This window comes from Sceloporus occidentalis, unplaced genomic scaffold, assembly GCF_023333645.1.
Source record: "Sceloporus occidentalis isolate IW3139 unplaced genomic scaffold, rSceOcc1.0.p SCAF_111, whole genome shotgun sequence".
In the NCBI taxonomy this organism is placed as follows: Eukaryota; Metazoa; Chordata; class Lepidosauria; order Squamata; family Phrynosomatidae; genus Sceloporus; species Sceloporus occidentalis.
In genome coordinates, this window is record NW_028317091.1 from 1360001 (window position 1) to 1370000 (window position 10000).

Below are 10000 nucleotides of genomic sequence, written 5' to 3' on the forward strand. Positions count from 1 at the left end.
GGCTGGCAAGGGGAGAATGCCGTTTTCATACAATATCATAAATGACACAAGTTATTAACCCTACGTGCCAATTAATCTTATGCAACGCCAGTTGTGCTTAAACAGAAAAGTGACATTATAAAAACAAAATTAGCAGAGGATGGTTTCGATCCATCGACCTCTGGGTTCTGGGCCCAGCACGCTTCCGCTGCGCCACTCTGCTTTCCGTGTAACAGCTTGTCCGAGGGGAAAATGTTGTTTTCATACAATATCATAAATGACACAAGTTATTAACCCTACGTGCCAATTAATCTTATTCAACACCAGTTGTGCTTAAACAGAAAAGCGACATTCTAAAAACAAAATTAGCAGAGGATGGTTTCGATCCATCGACCTCTGGGTTATGGGCCCAGCACGCTTCCGCTGCGCCACTCTGCTTTCCGTGTGACGGCTTGTCCGAGGGGAGAATGCTGTTTTCATGCAATATCATCAATGACAAGTTATTAAGCCTATGTAAAAATGACATCTAGCAGAGGATGGTTTTGATCCATTGACCTCTGGGTTATGGGCCCAGCACGCTTCCGCTGCGCCACCCTGCTTCTTCATGCGTTTTTTTTTTCACAAATGATAAAAACACATTAATTCCTGACTTTTTTTTCTCCAAATCTCTTCTTCAAGCTTCGAAAGTGCCAACTTTTTGCCACTTTCTTCCCAAATGATAAAAAAAACATGAATATCTGACTTTTTTTCCAAATCTCTTCTTCAAGATTCGTAAAGACAATTTAGGAGTACAAGTTCTCACCATCATGAAATAATGTATAAACAGTTGAGATACAACTGTCAATTCTTCTGCTATGGTCATTAAGCCCTCTGGAATGCTGAAGGTTTAAAGTCATAATCCTCACTGCTTCTCTGAAAGTAGTCACATGTGGTTGTCTCTGTGGCGCAATCGGTTAGCGCGTTCGGCTGTTAACCGAAAGGTTGGTGGTTCAAGCCCACCCAGGGACGAGCGGAATGTTTTCCTGAAAACTTTCATTCCTGTGTTTGCAACACCAATGAGCTAATGATTACATTGAAAGACAGAAATGCAAAATCCTTAAAGCTTTCCAACATTAAGCTAAATCTTCTTATTCCACTTGTGGAAAGTTATTTTCCAGACAAAGCATGCCAAGCCTTCCATGAAAAAACACAGGAAAAACTTTTTGGCATAGTGCCAATTTTGGATTGCTTAGATTATTATTATTAATTTTTTGTTTTTTAATTTAGGCCACGTCTACAATACTACATGTTGTTAATAATTCGGGCAGCCGTTACCAAAATAGTGGCTGGCAAGTGGAGAATGCCGTTTTCATACAATATCATAAATGACACAAGTTATTAACCCTACGTGCCAATTAATCTTATGCAATGCCAGTTGTGCTTAAACAGAAAAGTGACATTATAAAAACAAAATTAGCAGAGGATGGTTTCGATCCATCGACCTCTGGGTTATGGGCCCAGCACGCTTCCGCTGCGCCACTCTGCTTTCCATGTGATGGCTTGTCCGAGGGGAGAATGCTGTTTTCATGCAATATCATCAATGACAGAAGTTATTAACCCTATGTAAAAATGACATCTAGCAGAGGATGGTTTCGATCCATCAACCTCTGGGTTATGGGCCCAGCACGCTTCCGCTGCGCCACCCTGCTTCTTCATGCGTTTTTTTTTCACAAATGATAAAAACACATTAATTCCTGACTTTTTTTTCTCCAAATCTCTTCTTCAAGCTTCGAAAGTGCCAACTTTTTCCCACTTTCTTCCCAAATGATAAAAAAAACATGAATATCTGACTTTTTTTCCAAATCTCTTCTTCAAGATTCGTAAAGACAATTTAGGAGTACAAGTTCTCACCATCATGAAATAATGTATAAACAGTTGAGATACAACTGTCAATTCTTCTGCTATGGTCATTAAGCCCTCTGGAATGCTGAAGGTTTAAAGTCATAATCCTCACTGCTTCTCTGAAAGCAGTCACATGTGGTTGTCTCTGTGGCGCAATCGGTTAGCGCGTTCGGCTGTTAACCGAAAGGTTGGTGGTTCAAGCCCACCCAGGGACGAGCGGGATGTTCTCCTGAAAACTTTCATTCCTGTGTTTGCAACGCCAATGAGCTAATGATTACATTGAAAGACAGAAATGCAAAATCCTTAAAGCTTTCCAACATTAAGCTAAATCTTCTTATTCCACTTGTGGAAAGTTATTTTCCAGACAAAGCATGCCAATCCTTCCATGAAAAAACACAGGAAAAACTTTTTGGCATAGTGCCAATTTTGGATTGCTTAGATTATTATTATTAATTTTTTGTTTTTTAATTTAGGCCACGTCTACAATACTACATGTTGTTAATAATTCGGGCAGCCGTTACCAAAATAGTGGCTGGCAAGGGGAGAATGCTGTTTTCATACAATATCATAAATGACACAAGTTATTAACCCTACGTGCCAATTAATCTTATTCAACACCAGTTGTGCTTAAACAGAAAAGTGACATTATAAAAACAAAATTAGCAGAGGATGGTTTCAATCCATCGACCTCTGGGTTATGGGCCCAGCACGCTTCCGCTGCGCCACTCTGCTTTCCGTGTGATGGCTTGTCCGAGGGGAGAATGCTGTTTTCATGCAATATCATCAATGACAGAAGTTATTAACCCTATGTAAAAATGACATCTAGCAGAGGATGGTTTCGATCCATCGATCTCTGGGTTATGGGCCCTGCACGCTTCCGCTGCGCCACTCTGCTTTCCGTGTGACAGCTTGTCCGAGGGGAGAATGCTGTTTTAATGCAATATCATCAATGACAGAAGTTATTAAGCCTATGTAAAAATGACATCTAGCAGAGGATGGTTTCGATCCATTGACCTCTGGGTTATGGGCCCAGCACGCTTCCGCTGCGCCACCCTGCTTCTTCATGCATTTTTTTTTCACAAATGATAAAAACACATTAATTCCTGACTTTTTTTTCTCCAAATCTCTTCTTCAAGCTTCGAAAGTGCCAACTTTTTGCCACTTTCTTCCCAAATGATAAAAAAAACATGAATATCTGACTTTTTTTCCAAATCTCTTCTTCAAGATTCGTAAAGACAATTTAGGAGTACAAGTTCTCACCATCATGAAATAATGTATAAACAGTTGAGATACAACTGTCAATTCTTCTGCTATGGTCATTAAGCCCTCTGGAATGCTGAAGGTTTAAAGTCATAATCCTCACTGCTTCTCTGAAAGTAGTCACATGTGGTTGTCTCTGTGGCGCAATCGGTTAGCGCGTTCGGCTGTTAACCGAAAGGTTGGTGGTTCAAGCCCACCCAGGGACGAGTGGGATGTTCTCCTGAAAACTTTCATTCCTGTGTTTGCAATGCCTATGAGCTAATGATTACATTGAAAGACAGAAATGCAAAATCCTTAAAGCTTTCCAACATTAAGCTAAATCTTCTTATTCCACTTGTGGAAAGTTATTTTCCAGACAAAGCATGCCAATCCTTCCATGAAAAAACACAGGAAAAACTTTTTGGCATAGTGCCAATTTTGGATTGCTTAGATTATTATTATTAATTTTTTGTTTTTTAATTTAGGCCACGTCTACAATACTACATGTTGTTAATAATTCGGGCAGCCGTTACCAAAATAGTGGCTGGCAAGGGGAGAATGCCGTTTTCATACAATATCATAAATGACACAAGTTATTAACCCTACGTGCCAATTAATCTTATGCAATGCCAGTTGTGCTTAAACAGAAAAGTGACATTATAAAAACAAAATTAGCAGAGGATGGTTTCGATCCATCGACCTCTGGGTTATGGGCCCAGCACGCTTCCGCTGCGCCACTCTGCTTTACGTGTGATGGCTTGTCCGAGGGGAGAATGCTGTTTTCATGCAATATCATCAATGACAGAAGTTATTAACCCTATGTAAAAATGACATCTAGCAGAGGATGGTTTCGATCCATCGACCTCTGGGTTATGGGCCCAGCACGCTTCCGCTGCGCCACTCTGCTTTCCGTGTGATGGCTTGTCCGAGGGGAGAATGCTGTTTTCATGCAATATCATCAATGACAGAAGTTATTAACCCTATGTAAAAATGACATCTAGCAGAGGATGGTTTCGATCCATTGACCACTGGGTTATGGGCCCAGCACGCTTCCGCTGCGCCACCCTGCTTCTTCATGCGTTTTTTTTTTCACAAATGATAAAAACACATTAATTCCTGACTTTTTTTTCTCCAAATCTCTTCTTCAAGCTTCGAAAGTGCCAACTTTTTGCCACTTTCTTCCCAAATGATAAAAAAAACATGAATATCTGACTTTTTTTCCAAATCTCTTCTTCAAGATTCGTAAAGACAATTTAGGAGTACAAGTTCTCACCATCATGAAATAATGTATAAACAGTTGAGATACAACTGTCAATTCTTCTGCTATGGTCATTAAGCCCTCTGGAATGCTGAAGGTTTAAAGTCATAATCCTCACTGCTTCTCTGAAAGTAGTCACATGTGGTTGTCTCTGTGGCGCAATCGGTTAGCGCGTTCGGCTGTTAACCGAAAGGTTGGTGGTTCAAGCCCACCCAGGGACGAGCGGGATGTTCTCCTGAAAACTTTCATTCCTGTGTTTGCAACGCCAATGAGCTAATGATTACATTGAAAGACAGAAATGCAAGATCCTTAAAGCTTTCCAACATTAAGCTAAATCTTCTTATTCCACTTGTGGAAAGTTATTTTCCAGACAAAGCATGCCAATCCTTCCATGAAAAAACACAGGAAAAACTTTTTGGCATAGTGCCAATTTTGGATTGCTTAGATTATTATTATTAATTTTTTGTTTTTTAATTTAGGCCACGTCTACAATACTACATGTTGTTAATAATTCGGGCAGCCGTTACCAAAATAGTGGCTGGCAAGGGGAGAATGCTGTTTTCATACAATATCATAAATGACACAAGTTATTAACCCTACGTGCCAATTAATCTTATTCAACACCAGTTGTGCTTAAACAGAAAAGTGACATTATAAAAACAAAATTAGCAGAGGATGGTTTCGATCCATCGACCTCTGGGTTACGGGCCCAGCACGCTTCCGCTGCGCCACTCTGCTTTCCGTGTGACGGCTTGTCCGAGGGGAGAATGCTGTTTTCATGCAATATCATCAATGACAGAAGTTATTAACCCTATGTAAAAATGACATCTAGCAGAGGATGGTTTCGATCCATCGACCTCTGGGTTATGGGCCCAGCACGCTTCCGCTGCGCCACTCTGCTTTCTGTGTGATGGCTTGTCCGAGGGGAGAATGCTGTTTTCATGCAATATCATCAATGACAGAAGTTATTAAGCCTATGTGAAAATGACATCTAGCAGAGGATGGTTTCAATCCATTGACCTCTGGGTTATGGGCCCAGCACGCTTCCGCTGCGCCACTCTGCTTTCCGTGTGACAGCTTGTCCGAGGGGAGAATGCTGTTTTCATGCAATATCATCAATGACAGAAGTTATTAAGCCTATGTAAAAATGACATCTAGCAGAGGATGGTTTCGATCCATTGACCTCTGGGTTATGGGCCCAGCACGCTTCTGCTGCGCCACCCTGCTTCTTCATGCGTTTTTTTTTCACAAATGATAAAAACACATTAATTCCTGACTTTTTTTTCTCCAAATCTCTTCTTCAAGCTTCGAAAGTGCCAACTTTTTGCCACTTTCTTCCCAAATGATAAAAAAAACATGAATATCTGACTTTTTTTCCAAATCTCTTCTTCAAGATTCGTAAAGACAATTTAGGAGTACAAGTTCTCACCATCATGAAATAATGTATAAACAGTTGAGATACAACTGTCAATTCTTCTGCTATGGTCATTAAGCCCTCTGGAATGCTGAAGGTTTAAAGTCATAATCCTCACTGCTTCTCTGAAAGTAGTCACATGTGGTTGTCTCTGTGGCGCAATCGGTTAGCGCGTTCGGCTGTTAACCGAAAGGTTGGTGGTTCAAGCCCACCCAGGGACGAGCGGGATGTTTTCCTGAAAACTTTCATTCCTGTGTTTGCAACGCCAATGAGCTAATGATTACATTGAAAGACAGAAATGCAAAATCCTTAAAGCTTTCCAACATTAAGCTAAATCTTCTTATGCCACTTGTGGAAAGTTATTTTCCAGACAAAGCATGCCAATCCTTCCATGAAAAAACACAGGAAAAACTTTTTGGCATAGTGCCAATTTTGGATTGCTTAGATTATTATTATTAATTTTTTGTTTTTTAATTTAGGCCACGTCTACAATACTACATGTTGTTAATAATTCGGGGAGCCGTTACCAAAATAGTGGCTGGCAACGGGAGAATGCCGTTTTCATACAATATCATAAATGACACAAGTTATTAACCCTACGTGCCAATTAATCTTATGCAACGGCAGTTGTGCTTAAACAGAAAAGTGACATTATAAAAACAAAATTAGCAGAGGATGGTTTCGATCCATCGACCTCTGGGTTATGGGCCCAGCATGCTTCCGCTGCGCCACTCTGCTTTCCGTGTAACAGCTTGTCCGAGGGGAAAATGCTGTTTTCATACAATATCATAAATGACACAAGTTATTAACCCTACGTGTCAATTAATCTTATTCAACACCAGTTGTGCTTAAACAGAAAAGTGACATTATAAAAACAAAATTAGCAGAGGATGGTTTTGATCCATCGACCTCTGGGTTATGGGCCCAGCACGCTTCCGCTGCGCCACTCTGCTTTCCGTGTGACGGCTTGTCCGAGGGGAGAATGCTGTTTTCATGCAATATCATCAATGACAGAAGTTATTAAACCTATGTAAAAATGACATCTAGCAGAGGATGGTTTCGATCCATCGACCTCTGGGTTATGGGCCCAGCACGCTTCCGCTGCGCCACTCTGCTTTCCGTGTGACAGCTTTTCCGAGGGGAGAATGCTGTTTTCATGCAATATCATCAATGACAGAAGTTATTAAGCCTATGTAAAAATGACATCTAGCAGAGGATGGTTCCGATCCATTGACCTCTGGGTTATGGGCCCAGCACGCTTCCGCTGCGCCAACCTGCTCCTTCATGCGTTTTGTTTTTCACAAATGATAAAAACACATTAATTCCTGACTTTTTTTTCTCCAAATCTCTTCTTCAAGCTTCGAAAGTGCCAACTTTTTGCCACTTTCTTCCCAAATGATAAAAAAAACATGAATATCTGACTTTTTTTCCAAATCTCTTCTTCAAGATTCGTAAAGACAATTTAGGAGTACAAGTTCTCACCATCATGAAATAATGTATAAACAGTTGAGATACAACTGTCAATTCTTCTGCTATGGTCATTAAGCCCTCTGGAATGCTGAAGGTTTAAAGTCATAATCCTCACTGCTTATCTGAAAGTAGTCACATGTGGTTGTCTCTGTGGCGCAATCGGTTAGTGCGTTCGGCTGTTAACCGAAAGGTTGGTGGTTCAAGCCCACCCAGGGAAGAGCGGGATGTTTTCCTGAAAACTTTCATTCCTGTGTTTGCAACGCCAATGAGCTAATGATTATATTGAAAGACAGAAATGCAAAATCCTTAAAGCTTTCCAACATTAAGCTAAATCTTCTTATTCCACTTGTGGAAAGTTATTTTCCAGACAAAGCATGCCAATCCTTCCATGAAAAAACACAGGAAAAACTTTTTGGCATAGTGCCAATTTTGGATTGCTTAGATTATTATTATTAATTTTTTGTTTTTTAATTTAGGCCACGTCTACAATACTACATGTTGTTAATAATTCGGGCAGCCGTTACCAAAATAGTGGCTGGCAAGGGGAGAATGCCGTTTTCATACAATATCATAAATGACACAAGTTATTAACCCTACGTGCCAATTAATCTTATGCAACGCCAGTTGTGCTTAAACAGAAAAGTGACATTATAAAAACAAAATTAGCAGAGGATGGTTTCGATCCATCGACCTCTGGGTTATGGGCCCAGCACGCTTCCGCTGCGCCACTCTGCTTTCCGTGTAACAGCTTGTCCGAGGGGAAAATGTTGTTTTCATACAATATCATAAATGACACAAGTTATTAACCCTACGTGCCAATTAATCTTATTCAACACCAGTTGTGCTTAAACAGAAAAGTGACATTATAAAAACAAAATTAGCAGAGGATGGTTTCGATCCATCGACCTCTGGGTTATGGGCCCAGCACGCTTCCGCTGCGCCACTCTGCTTTCCGTGTGACGCCTTGTCCGAGGGGAGAATGCTGTTTTCATGCAATATCATCAATGACAAGTTATTAAGCCTATGTAAAAATGACATCTAGCAGAGGATGGTTTTGATCCATTGACCTCTGGGTTATGGGCCCAGCACGCTTCCGCTGCGCCACCCTGCTTCTTCATGCGTTTTTTTTTTTCACAAATGATAAAAACACATTAATTCCTGACTTTTTTTTCTCCAAATCTCTTCTTCAAGCTTCGAAAGTGCCAACTTTTTGCCACTTTCTTCCCAAATGATAAAAAAAACATGAATATCTGACTTTTTTTCCAAATCTCTTCTTCAAGATTCGTAAAGACAATTTAGGAGTACAAGTTCTCACCATCATGAAATAATGTATAAACAGTTGAGATACAACTGTCAATTCTTCTGCTATGGTCATTAAGCCCTCTGGAATGCTGAAGGTTTAAAGTCATAATCCTCACTGCTTCTCTGAAAGTAGTCACATGTGGTTGTCTCTGTGGCGCAATCGGTTAGCGCGTTCGGCTGTTAACCGAAAGGTTGGTGGTTCAAGCCCACCCAGGGACGAGCGGGATGTTTTCCTGAAAACTTTCATTCCTGTGTTTGCAACGCCAATGAGCTAATGATTACATTGAAAGACAGAAATGCAAAATCCTTAAAGCTTTCCAACATTAAGCTAAATCTTCTTATTCCACTTGTGGAAAGTTATTTTCCAGACAAAGCATGCCAATCCTTCCATGAAAAAACACAGGAAAAACTTTTTGGCATAGTGCCAATTTTGGATTGCTTAGATTATTATTATTAATTTTTTGTTTTTTAATTTAGGCCACGTCTACAATACTACATGTTGTTAATAATTCGGGCAGCCGTTACCAAAATAGTGGCTGGCAAGGGGAGAATGCTGTTTTCATACAATATCATAAATGACACAAGTTATTAACCCTACGTGCCAATTAATCTTATTCAACACCAGTTGTGCTTAAACAGAAAAGTGACATTATAAAAACAAAATTAGCAGAGGATGGTTTCGATCCATCGACCTCTGGGTTATGGGCCCAGCACGCTTCCGCTGCGCCACTCTGCTTTCCGTGTGACGGCTTGTCCGAGGGGAGAATGCTGTTTTCATGCAATATCATCAATGACAGAAGTTATTAACCCTATGTAAAAATGACATCTAGCAGAGGATGGTTTCGATCCATCGACCTCTGGGTTATGGGCCCAGCACGCTTCCGCTGCGCCACTCTGCTTTCTGTGCGATGGCTTGTCCGAGGGGAGAATGCTGTTTTCATGCAATATCATCAATGACAGAAGTTATTAAGCCTATGTGAAAATGACGTCTAGCAGAGGATGGTTTCAATCCATTGACCTCTGGGTTATGGGCCCAGCACGCTTCCGCTGCGCCAACCTGCTTCTTCGTGCGTGTCTTTTTCACAAATGATAAAAACACATTAATTCCTGACTTTTTTTTCTCCAAATCTCTTCTTCAAGCTTCGAAAGTGCCAACTTTTTGCCACTTTCTTCCCAAATGATAAAAAAAACATGAATATCTGACTTTTTTTCCAAATCTCTTCTTCAAGATTCGTAAAGACAATTTAGGAGTACAAGTTCTCACCATCATGAAATAATGTATAAACAGTTGAGATACAACTGTCAATTCTTCTGCTATGGTCATTAAGCCCTCTGGAATGCTGAAGGTTTAAAGTCATAATCCTCACTGCTTCTCTGAAAGTAGTCACATGTGGTTGTCTCTGTGGCGCAATCGGTTAGCGCGTTCGGCTGTTAACTGAAAGGTTGGTGGTTCAAGC

The 10000-nt window shown here is 40.6% G+C and overlaps 9 non-coding genes across 9 annotated transcripts in view; 7 read left to right on the forward strand and 2 right to left on the reverse strand.

Annotated features, from left to right (window-relative positions):
- Positions 1 to 130: 130 nt before the first annotated feature.
- Positions 131 to 202, reverse strand: TRNAL-CAG (transfer RNA leucine (anticodon CAG)). Its single transcript has one exon. It is a non-coding gene; the product is annotated as a tRNA-Leu (tRNA).
- Positions 203 to 913: 711 nt separating this feature from the next.
- TRNAN-GUU (transfer RNA asparagine (anticodon GUU)) lies at positions 914 to 987 on the forward strand. Its single transcript has one exon. It is a non-coding gene; the product is annotated as a tRNA-Asn (tRNA).
- Positions 988 to 2001: 1014 nt separating this feature from the next.
- Positions 2002 to 2075, forward strand: TRNAN-GUU (transfer RNA asparagine (anticodon GUU)). The gene has a single exon. It is a non-coding gene; the product is annotated as a tRNA-Asn (tRNA).
- A 1177-nt stretch (positions 2076 to 3252) lies between these two features.
- Positions 3253 to 3326, forward strand: TRNAN-GUU (transfer RNA asparagine (anticodon GUU)). The gene has a single exon. It is a non-coding gene; the product is annotated as a tRNA-Asn (tRNA).
- A 1178-nt stretch (positions 3327 to 4504) lies between these two features.
- TRNAN-GUU (transfer RNA asparagine (anticodon GUU)) lies at positions 4505 to 4578 on the forward strand. Its single transcript has one exon. It is a non-coding gene; the product is annotated as a tRNA-Asn (tRNA).
- Positions 4579 to 5023: 445 nt separating this feature from the next.
- On the reverse strand, positions 5024 to 5095 carry TRNAT-CGU (transfer RNA threonine (anticodon CGU)). Its single transcript has one exon. It is a non-coding gene; the product is annotated as a tRNA-Thr (tRNA).
- Positions 5096 to 5918: 823 nt separating this feature from the next.
- TRNAN-GUU (transfer RNA asparagine (anticodon GUU)) lies at positions 5919 to 5992 on the forward strand. The gene has a single exon. It is a non-coding gene; the product is annotated as a tRNA-Asn (tRNA).
- A 2696-nt stretch (positions 5993 to 8688) lies between these two features.
- On the forward strand, positions 8689 to 8762 carry TRNAN-GUU (transfer RNA asparagine (anticodon GUU)). The gene has a single exon. It is a non-coding gene; the product is annotated as a tRNA-Asn (tRNA).
- Positions 8763 to 9939: 1177 nt separating this feature from the next.
- Positions 9940 to 10000, forward strand: part of TRNAN-GUU (transfer RNA asparagine (anticodon GUU)) — a 74-nt gene continuing 13 nt past the window's right edge. The window contains exon 1 of the tRNA in view: positions 9940 to 10000. This exon is cut by the window's right edge and continues 13 nt beyond it. This is a non-coding gene — a tRNA (tRNA-Asn).